Consider the following 25026-nt stretch of genomic DNA (forward strand, 5'->3'; position numbering starts at 1 on the left):
CTTTGGGAAGCCAAGGTGGGTGGATCACCTGATGTCAGGAGTTCAAGATCAGCTTGGGCAACATGGTGAAACCTTGTCTCTACTAAAAAAAAAAAAATACAAAAATTAACTGGGTCTGATGGTGGGCACCTGTAATCCCAGCTACTCGGGAGGCTGAGGCATGAGAGTCGCTTGAAACCAGGAGGCAGAGGTTGTAGTGAGTCAAAATCGTGCCATTGCACTCCAGCCTGGGTGACAGAGCAAGATTCTGTCTCCAAAAAAAAAAAAAAACCCCAAAAATTGCTTCTAGACCTGCACAATCTACCACAATAGCCACGACCCTCATATAACTATTAAAATTTAAATGCATTGAAATTAAATATAATTAAAAATTCAGTTTCTTGGTCATACTAGTGACTAGTTGCTACTGTACTGGACAATATAGATATGGAACATTTCCATCATTACAGGAAGGTATATGGGACAGCATAGCTCACCACCCTTAGAAGCACAGCCAGTAACTCACACTTGCAGTGTGACTCCAAATCTGGAGTGCCAAGTCACACCTGAATTGTCCTGAGGCATGATTCCAGACTGACACATGTGATAGTGGAGTACAAGTCCTGTAAGGTTAGGAAACTGAGGGCAGAAGAGGGATATTAAGCTTTAAGAGTTTAGATGGGATGTGTGGAGCTTGGGTTGTAAGATGTGGTGTGGAGAGAAAGGACGTGGGGAGAGAGGTGGTCAAGATGCTGTGAAACAAGTGTTTGGTGAGTCGCCACGGGTGACTTGTATCTCTTTCCTTCTTTCTGATGCTTGAAAGAAAAGATATGAAGGGAGGACCAAAGTAACCCTTCCTTTGCCCTCAAGTGTCTTAAAAGATGCTCTATACTTGCATCTACTGTCTTACTGAGCTCTTAGTGAGATTGCTTACAGACCTTGAGGGAGTCATAAAACACCTTCTACCTGTGCAATGCCTGTATCAGTTTCCTATGGCTGCTGTAACAATGTGTCACAAATTGGGGGACTTAAAACAATAGAAACTTACCTTTTCTTGTTTCCAGAGGCTAGGAGTCCAGAATCAAGGTGTCAGCAGGCCACATTTCCTCTGAAGACTCTAAAGAAGAATGCTTCTTTGCCTCTTCTGGATTCTGCTGGTTGCTTGGCAACCCTTGACATTCCTTGGCTTATAGATCCATCACTCCAATCTCTCCCTCTGTTTTCACATGGCCTTTTCCCTGTGCATATCTGTGTCTCTGTGTCTAAATCTTTCTCTTCTCATAAGGACACCAGTCATTGGATTTAGGGTTCTTTATCATCCAATATGTCCTCAACTTGATTCCATCTGCAAAGCCCCTATTTTCAAATAGGGTTACATTCACAGGTTCCAACTGGACATGAATTTGAGGGGGAAGTATTCAACTGTAATTTAAAGGCACCCTAGAAATAAGAATCTTATCTTTCCATTTGTTTTCTAACTCATTTTAGAAAGTTTGCTGGCACCTGCTGTGCCCCAAAAGGCTTTACTAGGTAATGGGGACACAAGGAGGGCTAGACACAGCCCTTGCTTAAGCCCAGCCTTAAGCCCCTTGCAGTCTTGTGTGTGGCTAGGCGCCAATTTCAGTTTTTTTCTGGGAAGTTAATAGTAAGTTAAGAGCCATTTTGTTTTACAAAATTTGGGTGGGCATGTGACAGAGGATATCAGAGACAGCAAGGTGGGGAACCCAGGAAGCTTAGGGAGCAAGCTAGGAGTGGGGAGAGTCACACTTGGAGCCAAGTTCTCAGTTCGAAGGGTGTCTTCTTACCCTAGATGCCTAAAGAAGCCGTAAAACCTTAGCCAGAGGAGGTGTTAATAATATCACCTCCACATTATCCCTGTGCAAATACCATTTGGGGGTAGTTATATGAATCATGTTAATGGAACTCTCTTTGCAAAGGAAATCTATTTTGATACCATTATAACTTATGGCAGTGAACAATTTTCATAGACCCAGGAGTTATCTGGATGTTTTAATGAGTCCTCCACAAAATGGATTTTTTTAAAAATTGTCTTTTTATTAGAATTTGATATTGACTTACCAAACAATAATGAATTTCCCTCAATCCAGCCAAGAAACAAAAAAAGGAGAAAGCTGGGGATTATTTTTTCAAATGAGATTGATGAAACTCAGACATTCAATTAAACACATTCCCTGCATTCTGCCTCTGCCTCCTGCCATTCTGCCTCTGCCTTCCACCTTCGCCAGAGCCTATCAGGGCCACCCTTGGCAATACTCTGCATTCCTCAGGAGATAAACTCCTTGCACTTTGTACAGGAGAAAATGCCTGAAAAGTGATTTAGGAGTCTTTATCGGGGTCTGTTTTGGTATGCGATGGAACCGTGCACGAATCACTCCCTGGCCCCAGTCAAATGTGTTTCTCATGGAGTGAGGTGCTTTAGGCTGGTCCAGTTCCCCTGGGGTGGAGGAACACCCTGACTGGCACTAGATAAATCTGATAAACAACTTCACCGTTGCTCACATTAGTCTTTTAGAAAGATCTGTAATGGTTTTTGTACAAAGCTAATGTGAAAGTTGAGTGTACCAGGGCTTTCTTTGAGTAACCTCCAATTACTGTGTCATTATTAATAGAAGCTCTTCTGTTTCCTCTCATTTGGCAACTCACAGAGACTCACTCTCAGCTTTTATGTCCTTTTTAATTGTTTAGCACTGGTCGGTGAATATTTTCAGATGGGGACCGATCTACTGGGTGCTAAGGAATGTGGCCTGTCCTACATCTTCTAGCTGAAGCGTGTGTCACACTATTATTTTTCAAAACAAGAAAATTGTAATGGGGACAGGAGAACATTGATTATAAGTGAAGTGCTACCAGAAGCAATTAAAGGGCTCAGAAGGTGAATTTCATTAATGCTGTGTTATCTTGAGAGCTCTGCCCCTTGCTAAAATCCATCTGGCAAATCTCATTTTCTTTCTTCGGTGGTAAAGGTCTGTGGAGGTCTTAGAGAGTCTAATGAGGCCGTGGAGAAGCTGGGTCCTGAGGGGAGACCAGGAGTTGCATACAGTTCCTTTTCGGACTGAGGATAGGAATTTGAAACAAGACTTCTATTAACACCAAAGATGACCTCCCTTCAACCAAGACCCTGTACTTCAGGTGCACAATTGCAACTGTGATGAGATAAAATGGGAAAATGAAGCAATTAATTGAATGGGATGATGAGAACCTGCTGTGGAAAGAGAAAACATGGCATTTAGCCCCAAATTTTCCAGCTTTGTCTTTTAAAATACACATCTAAATTCCGACTCTTTAAATGGAAACTTTAATTTGGCAGTCTTAACTGTCAAAATGTTTTATTACACAAGAAAACATGTGTACTGCTAGGGTTTCCAAAACAGACACACTCTCCAGTCACAGCCATCACAGATCAGGTGCACAGATGCGTCGAAAGGGCTCCCACCTGTGTTGTCTTTGGAGAGTAGATCCAGCCATCAGTGGAGGAGTGAGAAATGTTTTCCAAAACACTTTGCTTGCTGAGATGGTCCAGTCAATGGGAAAAGAGATAAGACTCTAGGAAAAAGGTTTTTAAGAAGGGTTTCTGTCTCTCAGTGATACTTTACATGATGGTGCAGATGTGTCTTGTCAGCTCCCGTGTCTCTGCCTGAGTCCCCTAGGATGGCACTTTGCATGCATGCAGTAAGACGTTTAGCAAGTAAATGTACAAAGCCTGTCACTGTAGCTTCAAAGCAACTTTCCTGATGAAATTTATTTTTCCAGACATTAGTATAATAACCATAATCAATCTTCTCATTGCCAAGCACACAGAATCCCTGTACAGGCAATTCTCAGTGATGTGATGTAACTGATATGCCAATCAGATAAATATTGTGTAAAATTGCACTAAACTACAGTGACAAATGGCCTGTTATACACACATTAAAATCATGTTTCTCCTTAAATCCATCTCAGAATTCAAGGGCATCAGATTAAAGTCCATCATCAAATCAGTGAGTGACAGAGATGGAGGCTGTCAGGTCTTTCAGGGTATTTTAGTATTTATCACAAAACAAACCACAGCAAAACTTAGTGGCTTAAGCAATAATGATGTTTCATTTTTCATGATTCTGCAACTGAGGCTGGGTTCAGCTGGGTGGTCCTGTGGTTCCCTCAGTGGCTACTGTGGCTGGGCCATTCAACATAGCCTCTTTACCCCATAGCTTCTGCCTCAGCAGGGATGGCTACAGTGGCTGGGAGCCAGCCAGGTCTTCCTCTTTTTCTTTTCCTCTCTCTGTGCAGCCTCTCCAGTGGGTTGCTGGATCTCTTCTCACAATTGTTAAGGATCCCCATGAGAGCATTCCAAGAGGACAAGCTCCAGTATGCAAGTGCTAATCCAGCCTCTAAGTCATGCTTACTAATGTCCCATTGACCAGAGCAAGTTACATGGCCATGCCCAGAGCCAATGTGGGAGGGGACCATACAAAGAGGGTGTGATTATAGGGAGATGTGGTTCATTGGTGGCCACCAGAATAAAAGTATAACATACTAGGAGTGTTCCCAACTGAACCCAGGAAGTACATACACACACTTTCTCTCTCTTACAGTTTTGGATTAGAGCATATTACTCCTGCCACCAGGAGCCATCCTCTGTGGCTGTAAAATTTATCATAGCCTCTTCCTCCTCTTCTTTCTCCTTCCATCATTTTCCTCCTTCTATCCTTTTCTTCCTTCCATCCTCTTCCTCCTTCCATCTTCTTTCTCCTCCTCTTCCTCCTCCTTTCCTTCCTGCCCTCCCTCCCTCCTTCCCTTCCTTCCTCCCTTCCTTCCTTCCTGTCTTACTGATTAATTTACCTATCATAAGGTCTACCTGTTTAAAGTGTATAATTCAATGGCTTTTAGTTCACAAATTTGTACAACCATAATCATTATCATAATCCAATTGTAGAAAATTTTTATCATTCCCTAAAGAAAACTTGTACCTATTAGCACTTGTTTCCTATCTACTTTCACATTCCCTGCTTCCAGTCATAGACAAACCACTAATCAAATATTTTTTATACATTTGCCTATTCTGGACAGCTCACATAAATGAAATAATACAATATGTAGTCTTTTGTGACTGGCTTCTCATACTCAGCATAAATGTTTTCAAGGTTTATTTGTGTCATAACATACATCAGCACTTCATTTTATTTATGAATCACATTCCATTGTTTGGATAGATATATCCCATTTTAATCATTCATTAATCAGTTGATAGACACTGGGTTGTTTCCATTTTTGTCTAACTAATGCTACTGTGAACATTCAGGTACAAAGTTTTGTGTAAACATACATTTTCATATTTTTTGGGTAGACATCTGGGAATGGGATTGATGGGTGAAAACTCTATTTGAATACTTTGTGGAACTGCCAAACAGTTTTGGAAAGGGGCTGCATCATATACATTCCTGTGTCTGTTTTTATACTAGTAGAGGCCAGATACTCTGCTGTTTAAGATGGCTTTGTAAGGAGGTAGAGGAAAGACAAGATACTATCTCAAAACCATTTCTGGCCTCAGAACTTTATGATTCAATGGTTGATTCCCAATGCTGAAACAAATAACGAAATTAACAGAAACATCTGAGTATTTTGGTATCTTAGATTCTAGCCTCCAAGACATTGAAGGCAGTGGTGGTGTGGCGGTAGCCTCTAGGCTCTCAGCTTTCCAGGTGATATGCCTTTGCATCATGGTCAGATCAGTCTGTGCTTGGCCATTCTGCTGCCTGCATCGCCCAAGCGCCTCCTCCTCAAGGATGAAGGTATGAGGCCATTAACACTGCCATGGGGAAATCTGAGGTAGACTTGAACCACTTTGTCAGAGTTTAGTCAATCTCTGCCTAATCAAGTTCACTTTCCAGATACTTTTTGTTTTGCTGACTCCCAGCATTGTATCCTGGCTGGCCAATAATCTTATGGCCCAAATTCCTGAGATAAACCTGAGGGATATCCAATTCAAAGCCCCAAGAGTTCCTAGCGTAGAAGAATCCCAGCTACTATGTTCTGCTTCTTAGAGCCTAGTGGAGGTGATTCTGTTGTAAGAATCAGAGGCCCCAAGGGGCTGGGGAATTCAGGTGTGCAGACTGAGGAGATGTTAGCTTTCTCCTTGACTTGGCTAGAGAGCCACGGAGTCATTTTTCCTTACCTTTCCTCAGCCCCTCTTAGGAGAGCTAATCTCCTAAAGTAGCAGCTCAGGTTTCTTTTAGATACTCTTGTATTACCTCCTGCTTGCTGAGTGTGGGGTGGCTGGATCTAGCAGGCAGAATCTGGCCACCCACTTGGCATTCCTCATTCCAACCTGCAGGATCCCTTGTTCATGTGAAAACCAAGTCCCCTCTGAATCACCACCTGACATTAACAGGCACCAGCTAGAGCCTTGATTGTTGAAAAATATCTTCATAAAAATATTGCTAAATTTATTTTAGTGGATTCCTGAAATGGCGCAAAAGGATGGGACCTTCTCTGGGCTCCTATCCTCTCTGTGTTAAAGCTGTCCACACACTCCCCATCTACCACAGGAAACTCTGGGTGGCTGAGGGCAAGGTTGGCCTTCTTGACAGTTGTTTTGCCACTGCCTTGTCACTACATATCACAGAGCAGGCTCACAGTAAGCATCTGAAGAGGGAATGAATGAATGGATGAATGAATGAGGACAGTGAGATGAAGGAGAAGATGTGTCCTCCTGTGTCTAATGGGCTCCCATTAGATGAGGAGCCAATCTAATCTATCTGTGTAGCCCCCAAGTGAAGACCATGGCCCAGGAAATGGATATTGTGGGCAGATTTGCTCTTAGTTTAAGGAAAAACTTCTTCAGTTTTAGAACTGCTGCCTTAGGGAGTGGGGAAGCTCACTTTTGTTCGTGCACAAACAAAAGCTGGACATCTATCTGGAGGAATGAGTGAGAAGATTACTGCTGAAGAGCTAGATGACTTTCAGATCCCTTCCAATTCTGAGGTGATCCAGCTGTCCCTGGGGTAGCTGTTTTTCTAAACCAACCATGAAATTGGTACAGCTCTTCCTCAGACGTTTCCATCACCAGGTATTTGGGAAATTAATTAATTATTTTTTGAGGCAGAAACACGTTGCTCTGTCTCCCAGGCTAGAGTGCAGTGGCACGATCTTGCCTCACTGCACCTCTGCCTCCTGAATTCAAGCAATTCTCCTGCCTCACCCTCCTGAACAGCTGGATTACAGGCGTGCGCCACCATGCCTGGCTATTTTTTTGTATTTTCAGTAGAGACAAGGTTTCACCATGCTGGCCAGGCTAGTCTTGAACTCCTGACCTCAAGTGATCTGCCTATCTTTTGACTTTCCAAAGTACTGGGATTTCAGGGATAAGCCACCGTCCCAGATGAAAATGTAGATTGCATTTAAGACCGTGTGGTGAAAACTGGGGAAGGCAGCACAGCAGCTGCTCTGTCCCCCATCTCTCCCTGGGGCGTCTCTCCCAGTTTCCCTCATTGGACAACAGCCTCTGGCCTCTTCTTTGTTTCTCCAGCTCTGTGTCTCCCCATTGTCTCACACTGGGATCTTAACCCTTCACTCAGGATGTCTATACCCTTCTTCCCTGAGTACGGCCATTGGACTTCTGGGATACTCTCATCTTGTACTCCCACACGTATCAACTCTGCTCCCACCCACACCATTAGCCAATAAGGAAGCCTATGCCACCAGGAGCCATCCCTGTGCAGAGTGGTTTATGTGTTTAAGGACATGGAGTTTCCTTTAGAATCTTTGTTGACAAACATTTTCAAATTCGAAGGAGAGCGGGGGAGAGAAAGTAAGAAAACAAGTGAGCACATTTATCTTTCTCATTTAGAAGAGCCTAGAACTTCCTTTCCTTCCAGCTCCACAACCTCCTCTCCACTCAGGAGGAGGAAACAGGTACCATTTGATGATGGTGAGGTCATGGAGGGTGGCGAACCTGAAATTGAAATAGAGTCAATATCTTCAGGAAAGCCTTCCGTGGTTCCTAAGATTAGGAGAGCAGCCCCCTCCTTCCATGGCTCCACATGCCTCTCCTTATTATACCACAGTTGTGGTTTTATATTTATTTGTGAATTTTTTTGATTATTTTCAGGATTTTCCATGATGTTTTAAGCTCCATCTCTGTGTCTCTCTCCATGTTCTCATACTGGGGGCTGTGTCTGTTTGGAATCATCATTGAATCCACACAGGGTCTAGCAAAAATTCTGGGCTTGAAGTAAGTGCTCAATTAATATTTGTTAAGTGAATGAATGAATGAGTGAATACATGGAAATAAAAAGAAATAATATGATTTCTAAAATAGGGACAGGCAGTGTTTGGCATGAAGTTAATCATAGTTGTGTTTGCTCAGGTACTTGAAGGGAAACCAGACAAGCCAGATGAGCGCACCCACTACCCCAGCCTCACTCCCTTTCACTTCCAGGAACTAGAGCTCACCCTCCCATTTCTCAGTTAAGCCGGGAGATGCTGAGACCTGAGCTCAACCCTCACCATTAGGGAGCCTGCCAAACAGAAACAGAAAGCCTTTGGTATGCCTGTGGGGCCAAAGGACCGAGCTGTCTTCATTTCATAGGAAAGGTGCTTAGCCCGTTAGAAAGGGGGAATGGTTAGGAAAAGTGGTGTCAAGTAAGGGCTTAAAGGGAGAAAATGGGGGAAGAAAGAGAAGCAGGAGATAGAGGGAGTGAGGGAGCTTCTATGAGGCCTGGGTGGGGAAGCTTGCTCTTTGTTTGGTGCAAGGGTTCAAGGTGGCCAGACCAGAGACTAGCACTGATAAGGATGAGTTCTCTGCTTGTTGAGTGGCAGAAGAGAAGGGAAAGGGAGGAGGAAAGAAGATTAAAGTCAGGTGCAGAAGGAAAATTGCAGGTAGGCCAGGTTCCCTCATCAACTTATTTGCATCTAATATGAGCACTAGGATGACAGAAAATGATGCCTACAATTTCAGGGAAATTACATCCAACTATCACACTCCCTCCTTCCCCTTCCCCAGTGCTGCCTCCAGCCCCAACTGACGATTCCACTGTAGACCTTGAAGGATGGTGAGAAAGAAACAATGGTGCCAGTGGATCCCTGGAGAGGGCATTGCAGGAGATCTGTGGGGACGGGGCTGCAGTAATTGAGAGTGTATGCCCATCTCCATCAGCTTGCCCACCCACTGCCAAACTGCCTATTGCCATGTTTTTGTTTCTTGTTTATTTGGCAGGATCACATACATACATAGAGTTCCTCGTATACCCAATTAATTGGGTGGAGTACTTTGATTTGTGACTTAACCCTGCCCTGTACTTAAAAGGTCTGGGTCCCAGGGCCCCATGGCTGTCTCACATGGTTCCCTAGCAACCAAATGAGACAGGGAAATGTGCAGTTTCATCACCACAAGATGTTAGGTCAATTAATATTCATTAGCAGTGCCTGTGTTTGGCTGCTAGGAGACATTGTGGAGAAAAAAAAATCTTTGTTGCTTGAGTGGGGGATGGAAGGAGTCAAGAGACCAATGAATATGCATATTATGTACTGAAGATGTGTTTTCTTAGACTAGTACACTAGCCTGTCTGCACATGTGCAGGCAAGATTTTAAAAATAATAATCTTCGTATTTACAATTATCCTTCTAAGTTTATTATATGGAAATAGATTTCAGAAACAATAGGAAAGTTGTACCCCAAAATACTTATCATGGCTCATTCAGGACACCTAAAATTATACAATTCAGAGTAATTTTATTTATTCTATAATTTTTTTTTCTTATTGCATTGTATGCTCCAGGTGGGAAACTGGGATGCTTGAATAATACATAAAAGAAGCGTAGGAGGGGAAAAAAATCCAGAAATTTCCTGTATACTCATCATGTAAAGATAATAGCTATTAACCTATTGTTGTATGCCCTTTTAGTGTTCTTTTCCCTCCAGAGAACACACACACAATCACATACAGTTTTATAAAAATAATATCATTTTATATATACTGTTTTATAGACTACATTTTACAAGTTGACATTGTCATGAACATTTTCTTATGTCTAACATTATTTTTGTTAGTCATAATATTTCAGTAATTGCATTTCCTATGGTTTATTTAATCAAACTCCTATTTTTATTCATGCATTTAGGATGCTTACTTTTTTTTGCTGCTATTAATAATGTTGGAATGAGTATCCTTGTACATTCATCTTTGAGTCCTTGTCCAATTATTTCCTTAGAGCAAATTCCTAAAAGCAGAATTACGCATTTAAAGGTCTTTCACATGCTGTGTGGTGTTTTCTTTGAGAGAACAGAACAATTTCCATTTGTACCAATAGTGAATGAAGGTACTTCATGATATTCTTTATAAATAACATTGGAAAAGATCATGAAGTTCCCAATGTCCAATATCTGAGTTTTATCAGAGCCTTTCCTTTATGAGGCTAAAACGAGAGCCCTGGGTCCCTTTGACGAGGATGGCACACATTCTCAAAGAGGGGAATCTGGGCTGCAGTAGACTTGTGATTTTGTCTTGACCTGGCTAAGTGTTTTCAGAAAATTTGTCCTTCATAGCCCCAAAGTGCAGCATGAAACCAGCCAGCACCCAGGTGCTCCCAGCAGTGAGGGCATACACCACTGGCCTCCAGCCCCTTGCCCATCCTGTGTTCCAGTTGTTTCCACCCCACAGCTCTGGTCACCCCCAGCCTCAGCTCCAGGAAGATGACGGAGGGATCAGGCTGGTCCGGAGGTGAGTAGTGAGCTTTAAGGGCTTGCCTCTGGGAAGGAGAGGGGACCAGTCTCAGTTCCCTTGGGAATCCTGATGAGGGAGATCATGTAGCATCAGCAAAGGCCGGGGGCACCTGTGACCTGAGAAACAAGTGAACAGAAAATCAAACCAAACTGCTCCAAATTAGAGCAGTTCTGCTCTAATCAGGAACAGTTTCCTTTTTACTCCTAGAAAACAGAGCACTCCACCCACCCTTAAGCTAGGTGGGGCAGGAGGTGGGGCAGAAGAGTGAAAACAGAAGGCCTATTTGACTCCGTTTCCTGGATTCTGTTTAAAAATAGGTTCTGGTCACAGATGATCAAGGACCATGAGCTGAACTTCCCAATCAATGGAACCAACACAAACACTCATGCCCACTGGGACAGGCTGGGCAAGAGTCCACTGCAGGAAAAATTAGCGGGCCTTGATGAGAGAAATGGGGCAGAGTAGGGCAATGGTTATTTATTGAGGTGTGTGTGGACCAGCAGCAGCTGCATCATCTGAGAGCTTATCAGAAATGCAAGTTTGTGGGTTGAATTGGAATCTCAAAGGATGAGACCGGGAATGTGTGTTTCATCAAGTTCTCTGTGAAGAACATAGGGACAGGAGTTCTATGCAGAACATGAGGACAGGAGTTTTCAGTCATGGCTTTATCTGCCATCGCATGAGATACCAAGCAAGCCACTTCATCTCTCTTGGTTTTATGTAAGGATAAGTAGACTTGATACTTACTTTTTTCTGCAACCCTCTCTTTGTTAGTGTAATCATCTAAATAAGGTATGCATGTGTGTGTACATGTATCTATGTGTATGTGTGCACATGTATGCCTATGTGTGTATGTATGTGCATACATGCATGTGTGTGCATGTTGTATTCTATGTGTGTGTGCATGTGTGTGTGTATGGTTAGTTTAGTCTGGTTTTTCTTTTTCCTTCCCCTTCCATTCCTTTGAGATGATAAAGATAAAGCTTATTGGAAACAAAAACTCTGAGTCAAAACCAACCAATGATGTTTACTGTGAAGTCATCTGAGGAACAGGATCTTGAGGTTCTCTTAAGTTGCTGCTTGGCAGCTCCTAGCAGGATAACAGGTTCCCCTGGAGAAGCAGGACACAGGTCCTTACAGAAAGGAGCACAAATAAAATACCAGTTGGATTAGAGGTGATTTAAATTTATGGATTTCTATCAACTTTATCACTTTGGAAAATGCTCATTCCAGTTGAGGTATGTTTTCTTTTTTCTTAAAATTAACTGGTTGAGCTTAAGTTTCAATGAAACATTGCTATCTGGGTTTTAAGGGCATTTAAAGGTTCATCACATTAGTGAGGTCCATTTGTTTTAGGGTATACTCTGGAGCCAATGTGCCTGGGTTTGAGTCTAGGCTCTAACAGTTTTAAATGAGTAAGCTTGGGCATTGGGAAAGTCACTTAGTTTCTCTGTGTCTCAGTTTTTTCATCCACAAAATGGAAATAATAATAGTGACTAGCACAAAGTAGGATTACATGGATTAATGTATGCCAAGGACTTTACGATAAACAAAAAAAGCAAAGTACTGGTACCAAAACAGATACATAGACCAATGAAACAGAATACACAACCCAGAAATAAAGCTGTACACCTAGAAATATCTGCTCTTCAACAAAGTCAACAAAAATAAGCAATGGCAAAAGCACTTGTATTTGATAAATGGTGCTGGGACAACTGGCCACATGCGAAAGAATGAAACTAGACTCCTAACTTTCATTATATACAAAAGTTAACTCAAGACGGTTTAAAGATTTAAACGTAAGACCTCAGGACTGGGCACAGTGGCTCAGGACTGTAATCCCAGCACTTCAGGAGGCCGAGGTGGGTGGATCACCTGAGGTCAGGAGTTTGAGAACAGCCTGGCCAACATAGTAAAATAAAACGCTATCTCTACTAAAAACACAAAAATTAGCTGGGTATGGTGGTATGCACCTGTAATCCCGGCTACTCAGGAGGCTGAGGCAGGAGAATTACTTGAACCCGGGTGGTGGAGGTTGCAGTGAGCTGAGATCGTGCCATTGCATTCCAGCTTGGGAGACAGAGCAAGACTCTGTCTCAAAAAATAAAAAAAATTAAAAAAAATTTAATGTAAGACCTCAAAATATAAAAATCCTAGAATAAAATCTGGGGAATATAATTTTGGACATTGGCCTTGGCAAAGAATTTATGACTAAGTCTTCAAAAGCAGTTGCAACAAAAACAAAAATTGAAAAGTAGAACCTAAGTTAGCTAAAGAGCCTCTGCACAGCAAAAGAAACTATCAACAGAGTAAACAGACAACCCAGAGAATGGGAGAAAATATTTGCAAATTATGCATCAACAAAGGTCTAATGTTAAGAATCTATAAGGAACTCAAACAACTCAAAAAGCCAAAAAAAAAACCGATTAAAAATTAAGCAAAGAATATGGACCGACACCTCTCAAAAGAAGACATGCAAACAGCCAACAAACATGAAAAAATGCTCAACATCACTAATCATCAGAGAAATGCAAATCAAAACCACAATGAGATACCATCTCACGCTAGTCAGAATGCTATTATTAAAAAGACAAAAAACAACAGATGCTGGTGAGGCTGTGGATAAAAGGGAATGCTTATACACTGCTGGTGGGAACATAAATTAGTTCAGATCCTGTGAAAAGTGATTTGGAGATTACTCAAATAACTTAAAATAGAACTACCATTTGACCCATAAATGTCATTAGTTGATATATACCCAAAGAAAAATAAATTATTCTACCAAAAAGACACCTGCTCTAGCATGTTTATTGCAGCACTATTCATGATAGCAAAGACATGGAATCAACCCATCAGTGGTGGGCTGGATAAAGAAAATGCAGTGCATATACATGGAATACTATGCAGCCATAACAAAGAATGAAATCATGTCCTTTGCAGCAACATGGTTGGAGCTGGTGGCCAAAACCTAAAGTGAATTAATGCAAGAACAGAAAAACAAATACCAGATGTTCTCATTTATAAGCGGGAGCTAAACATTGGGTACACGCAGAAATAAAGATGAGAACAGTAGACCTTGGGGACTACTAGAGGGTGATAAGATTTGGCTCTATGTGCCCACCCAAATCGCATCTTGAATGGTAATCTCCACCTGTTGAAGGAGGGACCTGTAACCCAAACATGCGAAGGGGGGAAGGTTTTTTGGATTATGGGGGCAGTTTCCCCCATGCTGTTCTCGTGATACTCAGTGAGTTTTCACGAGATCTTATGGTTTTAGAAGTGGTGGTTTCCCCTGCTCTTCACTCTCCTGCCACCTTGTGAGGAAGGTGCCTGCTTCGTCTTCTTCTATGAATAGAAGTTTCCTGAGGCCTCCCCAGCCATGCAGCTGTGAGTCAATTAAACCTCTTTCCTTTGTAAGTTACCCAGTCTCAGAGCAGTTCCTTATGGCAGTGTGAAAACGGACTAATACAAGAGGAAAAAGGAAGAGGGGGCCAAGGGTTGAAAAACTACCTATTGGGTACTATGCATACTACCTGGGTGATGGGGATCACTTGTACCCCAAACCTCAGCATTATGCAATAAACCCATGTAACCATGTAACCTGCACATGTGTTCCTGAATCTAAAATAAAAGTTGAAATTATATATATATATATGCACCAAGCACTAAGAATTCGGTGTGTCATATTCAGATCAATTTGACTCAAGTCTCTTCTGCTCAAATTCAGAGTCGCGTGGCTTCCATGAAGCTCAGCTTTACTGGGAATAGGGCTGGTTTCAACTTTCTTCTGTCATTTCTACAGCAGGATCCAGCTGCATTTGGTGCTAACTGCCTCTCATTTGTTTATGAGGTAACTGCTTCTCTCTTTTCATTTCGCTCTCCCTTCCCTCCAATTTCCATTTCTTTTGTGAAATGGTTAAAGTGCTTGACATAATTAGCTGTTAATTGTTAGCAGCTGTACCCATTATCAGTTTAATGCCTAATTAATTGCAACAATTAATGCCGCCTGTCCTGTCTTAGGAACTGTTGATGAGGGAAGGCTGGTGTTGTTGAAGTTATATCTTAATTAATTTACCTCCAATTTTTAGCATTTAACTAAAAATCCCAAATTGGAAACTGTTTTCCTCATACAAGTAATTGATGAGCAGAAGGTCTCAGTGCAATGCACAGTGGCCTGGGTCCACCCTTTGCAAGTCAGGTGTCTCTCAAAGTCAGCATCTGCAGTCAGGAAGTGGAGTTTCCAGCAGCCACCTTACTAGATGGCAAGGCCCTGTGCACAAATGTGCTCTCTTCTGCAAATTTTTTCTGTGCTGCTTTGTTTTGAGAAAATGACAAGCCAAGAGCCTCAAGAGCCAACAGCTTCTTCCACCAGACTTTGTTCAAAACTGCACTAGAGTACATATCCCATTGAAGATGGCTTATGTGGGAATCAGACCTGGGTTGAGCATCTTCGGGGCAAGCCTGCCTGGATCATGACTGCACCTCCAGCATTAGTAGGATGTTCAGTCCACTATTGGAGGGAAAACTGAATGGATGAGTCCTAGTCTCAGCTTATCTGCCTTCTCCTGTGAGCTGGGCTTGGTGCTACATGCTTCACACGCGTAACATTTTTTCCTAATTTTCACAATAACCCTGCAAGGTGGACATTATTTCCTTTCTATCTCCATTTTTGCAGATAAGGAAACAAAGACTCATAGAGATTAAGTAACTGGCAAGTGACAGCATTATAGCTCAAACCTACATGATTCCAATCGCAATACAGTCTTGCCTTTCTTTGAATGAATGAATAGGTGAATCTTTTGTTACTGCGTTCTGAGGTGATCTGTTGACTTTTAGAATCCTAGAACCCTACATTCCTTTGGGCAATCCCACTCTATCATCCTATGAAGAGGCCAATCCTGGTACAGCAGATGGAGATGGGCCAAGTGGGGTTTTGACTTGGCAATGGGATATAAAGGCAGGTGGCAGAGGCAAGTACAAGAAATAGGTCCTTCTATTTGCGTCTGGGGGAGTCAGGAAACTATATACACCTCAGCTATGAGAAGTGGCTCCAGGACTCTGTGCAGGACAGTAAGCTTGTCCTTGCAGTGTGACACAGGCCAGGACCTAGGTGGGGGACACCGCCTCTGTAAGATACCAATATGGTCTTAGGGCTTAAGCTCTGAGAAGAGCTCTGTTGAATGTCCAGGTGTGGTAGGCTAAAATAATGGCTCCCCAAAGATATCCTGTCCTCGTCCCCGGAACCCGTGAATATTACTTTATATGGCAAAAAAGGACTTTGCATATGTGTTGAGGATTTTAAGAAAAAGAGATTATCCTGGATCATTAAGTGGGCCCTAAAAACAATCATATGTGCCCTCCTAAGAGGGAAGGAGAGGGATATTTGACATTAAAAAAAAAAAAAAAAGGAGAAGGCAATGTGACCGCAGAGTCAGAAATTTAAGTGATGCAACCACAAGTCAAAGAATTCCAGAAGCCATCAGGAATGGGAAGAGACAAGGAAGTATTCTCCCCTAGAACATCTGGAGGGAGTATGACCTTGTCAGCACCTTGATTTCAGCCCAGCAATACTGACTTCAGACTTCTGGCCTTCCAGAACTCCAGAACTAAGAGAATACCATTTCTCTTGTTTTAAGGCATCAGGTTTGTAGTACTTTGTTAGGACAGCCACAGAAAATGAATACACCAAATTTGTTTTCCTTGTTATAATATTTTAATGTTATATCCGAGTCTTCAGCAAAGTTTTATGAAGCATTAAAAAAAGATAAGAGAAAAAAATCAAAGAAATAGTGATGAGAGCTGGAGTTTATCTTCAGAATTATCTGTTTGAGAAATTTCTTGGGATAAACATACAACCCACTATGACTTCAGGGTGGCAAATTTAAGATTAGGTCTGAGTGCGTATTTCAGAAAATACTCAAATACTATATAGCTTAAACAAAGGAGAGGTTTGTTTTCTGCATAAAACAAATCAAGAGTTAGGCAATCCCAAGCTGGTAGGGCAGCCAGCTGCACAGAGTTGTCAGGGACCAGTTCCCTTCTAATTGCTCAAATGTACTGTCCACATCCTCGTGGTTCAAGATGACTGCCAGAGTTTCAGACATCACATCTGAGTTCCAGAAGCAGGGTGGTGAAGAAGGCGGAAAGAAGGGTCCACCCTCTGACGATTAGGGAGGCTTCCAGGAAGCTTCTCACACATTTCTGCTTTTATCTCTTTGGCTAGAAATTAGTTTCATGGTAACACAGCTGCAATAGATGATTGGAATTGAACTATTTTACCCAGGTGACAATATGCCCGCTAAAAAAATTAGATCCTGTTGATAAAAAGATGGGGAAATGGATATTTGAAGGCAACTAGCCATTTCTATCTCACCAACTATTCAACTTCTAGACAGTGAGGGAGAGGAATATAAATTATAATTGACTAATACGTGGGTTTCTTTAAGACTTCATCTGAAGTAGATTTTAGTTCTGATGCTGTAGTGTAGTCTAATGTTCATTTATAAACTGGAAAGTATCCAGGCAAGGGTGGTAGAATGGCTGGGGGTCTGAAAACCATAAGGAACAGGAGAGGGAACAGGCTGTTTAGGTGAAAAAGAGATTTTTTTTTTTTTTTGTAAGGACAAAATGATCTGTTTTCTGATAAATTCCTGTCCTGTGGATATGAAAATGAACTACATCTGTGATAAGACAGAAGAGGAATGGGGTAGAAGGGAGACCAATTTTAGCTGAATAGTGAAAAGAAATTTCTAACAACTGAAAAGCCGGCAATGGTACAGCTGCCTCTCAGGGACGTGACTCCCTTTCTGGGCTGGGAGCTGCTGGGGTGCTGGGAGTGAGCCTAGAGCAAGGGCTGGACTGGATGACTTCCCTCTGATCACATGACTCAGTGGGGAGGCCCTCCAGGAGCTTGTCAAAGATCACAGTGGAGGACACAGCACCGTGGGGGTCTGTGTCTAATTAAGAGACAAATGAATGAGGCTGTCAGGGAGAGAGAACCTTCCATGCCCCAGGGTAACAAAGCTATAGTTGTTGCTGGTCTAAGGCCTGGAGGTCTGTGCCAGCTTCCCAAAAAAAGAATGTAGGGAGTGCGGCTTAAGCTTGGTGCCGAGCCCTGAATCTGGACAGCCCAAGGTGGGAGGGGCCCAGGACAATGGGATGGCAGTGGGGCCTCATTTTATTTGCCTCCTGCTGTGCTAAATTTGGTAGGGGCAGTTAGCCAGTTCCCAGCATCTTTTGAGACAAGGCTGGCAATCTGAGGGTGTCAGGGCCAAAGATGAGGGCCAGAGGGGAGAAAAAGGCCTGGATCTTTTTTTTGATTATATCTATATGGAATTACAGACTGAAGTCTTCTGTGAACTTCATGCTGAAGTTTCTCCAGAAGGCTGTGACTCAATGCATGACTGTAGGCTATTTTTTGGATGTTTGAATGATGTTGGCTCTGTTGTGGGGTAATCATAGGTAATGCACTAACAAGAGCTGCCTCTCTAGCCAGAAGAAGCACAGTGGCTCTCATTCCATGAAATGGCTCATCTCCACTGTTGCAAGCACATAGAGAACAGGAAACACGTATGAGGCTCTGTCTCAGGAACTTGTGGTGGTCTGGCCTATTTTGATTGCAAGTGGCAGAAGCCACCCCAAACTAGCTTGAGCAGAAAGGGAAATTTTTTGGCCCCTGTCACCAGAAGCAGATCTGGCACAGTGGGTTCAAGACCTCACACTCTAACATGGGAGCTCTCCTCTTGCTCTGCTTGGCTTGATTCTCTTTGCACATTGGCCCGGAATCTCTGACCTCAGCTGATCAGTCACCTAGAAGAGATGGTTTGGGGAGCTCCAAACTCACAGCTCACATTCCAGCTACCCTATGTCTTCATCTCCCCTCTGTTCCTTAGCCAGAGGCCAGCTGTCTCCTAGACAACTGTCCTGACCAGAGGGTCTTTGGAAATAGGAAGACCATTAGCAGGGAGCATATAGAGAAGTCCCAGCATGGTTCTCAGGGCCTTCTGTGCCTTCCTTCTTCAGCTCCCCAGGAGTTTGCGAAGGTTAATTTGTTTATATGTGACCAGGAACCTTGCCAGTATTTCTGTTAGCAGTGCCAGGGCCCTGGGAGGGCTTAACATGTAAAGGGCTGCTCCCAAGCCCTGGACAGGAGCTGCAGCCAAGGAACTCATGCCATCCCTCTGAGTGGGCCTGAGCTCCATCAGTCTTCTCCATCACCATTCTTTGTGTTGGCCTGACCTCAGAGCCCTCAAGCTCTCGACCCAGGCATGACCTCAGGCCCTTGGCTTGCTGTGTGTCAGCTGCCCAAGGAGGGCCTTTGGTCTCAGCCTATAGCTGTGGCCCCTGGAGCCTATTTTGGAATCATCCCAACAAAGGCTTGACATCTCTCCTGGAAGAAGCTGCTTTGACAATTGCTGAGATGCTGTTTATCCCTTCTCAGGCTGGATTGCAGGGTCACAGCCTGCTCCACCTGCCTAAAACACCAGAAAGTCTGAGGTTTCCCTTGGGGACAGGACCAGGGCCACAGGAATTTAAAGGGATTGGACATATCTATTAAGCAAGAGAGATCTCAGTAAGACTTGACTTCTAAGTTGCCACCATGTGTTCCCTGTGGTTTTTGCCTGTAGGAATTGAGGTTCTTCGTGGTAAGCAATCGAAGCCAATTCTGGCTGACACAGCAGGAAAGGTTTAGTAACAGGATGTTGGGTGTCTCACAGAATCAGTGGAGCCTGGTTTTCCAGGCTCCAGGCTACACGTGCAGAATAATGCTCCATTACACGTGGCAGAACTGGCCTAATGAGAAAACTGCTGTGGCCGCCGCTGCCGCCAACTGGATGCTCTAATTTGCATCACAATTTGTCAGGAACCTGACCATTGTCACCACTGCTGCCTTCAGTGTCCATGCCGCCTCTGGTCCTGGACTCACTTTATCATCCCTGCAGCTCTTTGGCCACCTGCTTGTATCTTAGCTGCAAAGGAGGCTGGGAAAAGGACTGTTCTTGTTTCCATTTTTAGGAGGCAGGATGCATCGGGTGGAAAATTCCTCAAATGTAAGAAGGGTGTTTAAAGGTGCTGGGCAGCCAGAAAACTTGACAAATGGCCACCATACCAGCTGTGTAAGCTGTGTACTCTCATCTTTGAGGGACAGTAGTTTGCATGTAACTCAAGGGTGCTGTCCAAGATGGTTGATGCAGTCACCACATCCTTAGAGGGGAGTAATGGAGGAGGAGAGCCCCTCAGGGTCAAGTTGTAAATGAGGAACACAAGTTCCTGGTGCAGTGATGCGGGGGGTAGGGTGGAGTGGGGGGTGGGGGGTGGGGTGGGGGCTTGCAAGGGAGTTTGAGTGATGATATCCAGGGTCTTTCCTTTCTGCATCTCCAGGAACAGATGAGATTTGCTGTGAGTCACTTTAGCTGGCCCTAGCTTCCAGCTCTGGGTTGCTAGACTAGATTAGCAGACTTTCCAGAGTGTGTCTTCCTTAGAGTTGATTGAAGCAAAATGCTGGGCACCCATCTAGGATTCACGTAGAAGGAATCAAAGGAGAAAGGCAACACATGGCGTGCAAAAGTAGGACTTAACCCAACAATGTCATCTCTTTTAAAAATATCTTCTTCTTGTCATTCCCAGGAAGATGTGGCTCCCACAGTCTTGCTTGGTGACTGGGCTATCCAATACTTGAAACAGGTTTCCAAAAGTAAAGCTGACATTTATTGAGTGCCATGTGTCAGGCACTGTATGGAGGGCTTTACACAAATTATCTGAGTTAATCCTCATAGAAACACCATGAAGGATGATCTATTATTTCCCCTGTTTTACAGTTGAGGAAACTCAGGTTTAAAGAGGATAAATTACTCCATTAATGATTAGTCAGTCTGTAGCAGAGCTGGGATTTGAACCTTAGCATCCTGACCTCAAAGCCCATGTTGCTAAACTGTCTCTCTAGGATCTCAAGCTAGAAAGTAACAAGACCTCCCCAACATGAGGCTTACATTCTCCTTTGCTCTTCTAGGGTTCAGTCTAAGTCAAAGATAGAAAAAAGCTATGCTGGGTAGACCTATCCATGCTAGGTACTTCACACAAATATATAATCTAAACTTCCAGTGTGGCAGCCCCTTCCTTAGTCACACAGCCCATCATCCTCAGATGCTTCAATCTGGGGTCCAACAAAGTCGTTAACTGTGAGCAAAGGATGACCAGGGTGTTGAGCTGAGACTGCAGGCAACACCTCCCTGTAAGGTGTGAGGCTCTCACTAGTTACAGTGGAAGCAGGAAACTGCCCACATGCGCAGGAGGCTCCAGATGTCTAGGGAAGAAGGAAAAGAGGGAATCACTGAAAAGGAGATAAATGGAGAGAAGAGCGTGACTGGGAAAGAATAAAATGACGATCCCTCAGGGATGTCTCAGTGGGCTGGAGGAATGCCCTCAGGCTGGATTAGACTTCTCTCTGGACCCGCTCCCTCCACATGCTTTCTGATTGTGTCTTTGGGTGGTTGCATCCTCTACTAGATGACTGCACGTTGCTCAGTAACAAGGGCAAGTTGTGGGATCCTCCCTTGGTAAGTGCTCAGTACATGTTTGTTTACTGAGATGAATAAATGAGTCCTATCCTAGGGACAGCAGGGATTTGGGGAAGTGGAGAGAGATCTAGCCTGAAGAAGGAAATCCTTAAAAAAAAAAAAAGTTTTCTTTGAGATTAGGTTCTGCATCCAGGCTGGGCAGAGGCAGTCCTGGAGAGGTGAATACCTGGCGGGTGGCTATGCTGCCTGCTGGAGGGTCCACTGCAGAGCCCTTCCCACTTCACAGAGGCTGCTCATGCTCTGTGAACCCCTGGGTGACAGCCTGCCAGGAGCCAGGAGCTGAGGCTCTTTCCATTCTTGCTTCCAATGGAAGAAGTGGGTGAAACTCTCTGGAGTTTTCAGACTTCAGAGTCTGAAAACTGTCAGGAAAGGAGGCATAAGTTGCACCAGGGGTGGGTAAGTATAGTCAGGAGTCAGCCTGGTATGTTAGAGGAAACTTCAGTGTCAGAGTCATTCATTCAGTAGACATTTATTGAGTGTTTAGGCTATATCAGACACTGTGCTAAACACAGAGGGGTGAATAGTGAGTGAGACAGACAGCTCCTGCCTTCATAATGGTTATAATTGGATGGAGAAGACAATGAATCCACACTTAAAATGTAGTCTGAAAGAACTATGTTGGGATGGTACCAGGAGCTTTGGGAGACGGAAGATAGCCGCAAAATCCAGATTTGGGGTTGCTGGGTAGTGACATCTAGGCTACAACTGTGAGTATGAATTGACTAGGAAAAAGAAAGTGTTGTGGCCTGAATGTGTCTCCCCCGAATTCCTATGTTGTGATCTAACCCTCAATGTGATGGAATTAGGAGGTGGGGCTTTTGGGAGGTGATCAAGTCAGGAGGGCAGAGCCCTCATGAGTTGGGTAAGTGCCCTTATAAAAGAGGCCCCAGAGAACTGCCTTGCCTCCTTCTACCGGGTAAGAACACATGAGACACATGGCCTGTATGCACTGGGAAGGCAAGTATGTTGGCACCTTGATCATAGACTTCCCACCCTCCAGAACTGGGAGAAATAATTTTCTGGTATTTATAAGCCACCTGGTTTATGATCTTTTCTCGTGGCAGCATGAACTGACTAAGAAAGGCAGCAAGTGAATAGGAAGGTAGTTTCAGACAGAGGGAGTAAAAACCTGACCTATTAGAGGATCTGAAATAGCCCAGTCTGGGTGGACATGAACTCTCAATGGAACAATGGTGAAAGACGTGTCTGTGAGAACTGGTCAGTCATGATGAGGAGCCTGGACTCTGTCTTTATATAACCTGAGAAAACCTGTGGCTCCACGTTTCTTAGTTTCTGTATAGAGTTGCATTTGGAGAAGAGCAAGCCAATCAACAAATCATGATTTAATTTAAATCTTTATTGAGCTCTCTTAAAGAATGGTAAGAGGAATCCATTTCACCCACATACTACTTCTCAGAAATCCCTCCTTTTGCTCCCTAACTGTCTCCCTTCCCACAGTTCCCAAATCCCAAACTGTTTCTCCAGCCCAACTCACTTGGTTTCCTTCCTCTCTCTTTTTCCCCTTCCCCCTCACCCCTTGCCCATGCCATGTGAATCTAATGACTGAGTCGGCTTAAAACAACATTAACTCAGAGCTTAAAATGTGAGCTTGATAAACCTTTCTCACCCTAACACCAATTCCTGATCTTAAGTGTCTCCAGCCAGCTTTGCAATGGTTAAGCGGGAGGAGCATCTTTGCATTTGGACTTTCTTGAGGTCATCACACACCCTCCTGATGCTTGTACCGTGATCCAGGCAGGGTAGAAATAAAGGAAGGTGATCTTAGAAGACCTAACTTAAAACAAACAAAAATCAGAGTCCAGATCCCCCAGCTGAGCCATTAAACCAAAGGGGCTGAGAAGAGACAGTAAATTCAGACATGAGGCCATTGGAAAGAAATGAGAAATGATATGAAAACAAAAAAACATTTCAAAGTGGAAAAAGGTGGAGCCAGGAAAATATCCCTGAGCTGAGGAGGGTAGCACCGGAATTTTTATAAGGCTGCAACTGCAGCCTCATGACCTGTGATGGGAGGGAAGAAGCTGGTGTTGGTAGCCAGCCAGCCTGCTGAGTGGCCTGTGCTCGTACATTTCAATTTCTGCAGACAGAGGAAAAAGGAGAGAGAGAAAAGAAGGGGAGAGGTGCAAGAAGGGAAGAGAGGAAGGGAAGAGGGAAGCGGAAGCAGGAATGGAAACTAGGGAAGAGAGAGGCAGCATGTCGTTCTGGATTCTACCACAGCCCCATCACAAACCCAGTTTGGGGGACTCTCTCCAAGGGTCCTAACTCCTGACTTTTATCTCTAATAGGTTTTAGTAGGAACAGTTGTGGGATATATATTTTTTTCCTTTTAAAAAATTCCAGCATATTTTGTGCTTTTAATGAGCTTTCCTCTTCCTTAACTGCTGTGGAGAAACCATGATCCCAGAAGCCAATTCCTGTTCTTAGTAGACATACAGGAAGCGTTCAGTGAGAGACACTCCCCAAGCACGTCCGAGTCCAGAGTTGTCCTGCAGAAATCCCAGGCTGGACAGCTTTAACGATGTGTGGAGCAGACAACCTGAAGGCCAGACCAGTCATGAGAGGGTGTGAACCACATCCCACCAGCCATCCAGCTACCTCTAGAAGCCAGATCCCAACTGTTGAAGGTAATATTCGTCCTGGATGTGAAAGGATGTTTACTAAGAAATGTGCACCCCAACTTCTCAGGCTTTAGCCATCCTGAGTGGCTGTGTGTGTATGTGTGTGTGTGCACATGTGAGTGTGTACATACACACACCCTAATATACCATCACCTGGGGTTAGCAGCTGGAACCCAGCCTGAAAATGCATCACATATGGGTGAATCTAGACACCAGTGTGGTCTGGGTTGTCTGAATAACCCAGCTAATGGGATCTAGGCTTTCCCATTAGCTCTATGGGCCCTGCTGACAGACCCTGAAAGAGCTGGGCCAGCCAGGCCATTTCCTGGACCCCAGTCTCTAAGAGAAAGGCAACATTGCCAAGTAGTAAAATGAAAGCAACTTCTCTCAATAAGAGTATACATAAAAAAAATTATTCCCATAGGTTTTTGGGGAACAGGTGGTGTTTGATTACACGAGTAAGTTCTTTAGTGGTGATTTGTAAGATTTTGGTGCACCATCACCTGAGCAGTATACACTGCACCTAATTTGTAGTCTTTTAACCCTCACCCCCTTCCCACCCTTTCCCCCTGAGTCCCCGAAGTTCATTGTGTCGTTCTTATGCTTTGCATCCTCATAGCTTAACTCCCACTTATGAGTGAGAATATACTGTGTTTGGTTTTCCATTTCTGAGTTACTTCATTTAGAATAATAGTCTCCAATCTCATCCAGGTCACTGCGAATGCCATTGATTCATTCCTTTTTATGGCTTAGCAGTATTCCATCATATATATATACATACATACATACATATACATACATACATACATATCAGTTTCTTTATTCACTCATTGATTGATGGGCATGGGGTTGGTTCCACATTTTTGCAACTATGAATTATGCTGCTCTGAACAAGTATGTCCAAGTATGTTTTTCATATAATGACTTCTTTTCCTCTGGGTAGATACCCAGTAGTGGGATTGCTGGATCAAATGGTAGTTCTATTTTTAGTTCTTTAAGGAATCTCCACACTGTTTTCCATAGTGGTTGTACTAGTTTACTTTCCCACCAGCAGTGTAGAAGTGTTCCCTTTTTACCACATCCATGCCAACATCTATTATTTTTTGA

This window comes from Aotus nancymaae, unplaced genomic scaffold (assembly GCF_030222135.1).
Source record: "Aotus nancymaae isolate 86718 unplaced genomic scaffold, 86718_ANA_hifiasm-v0.15.2.pri h1tg000012l, whole genome shotgun sequence".
Taxonomy (NCBI): domain Eukaryota; kingdom Metazoa; phylum Chordata; class Mammalia; order Primates; family Aotidae; genus Aotus; species Aotus nancymaae.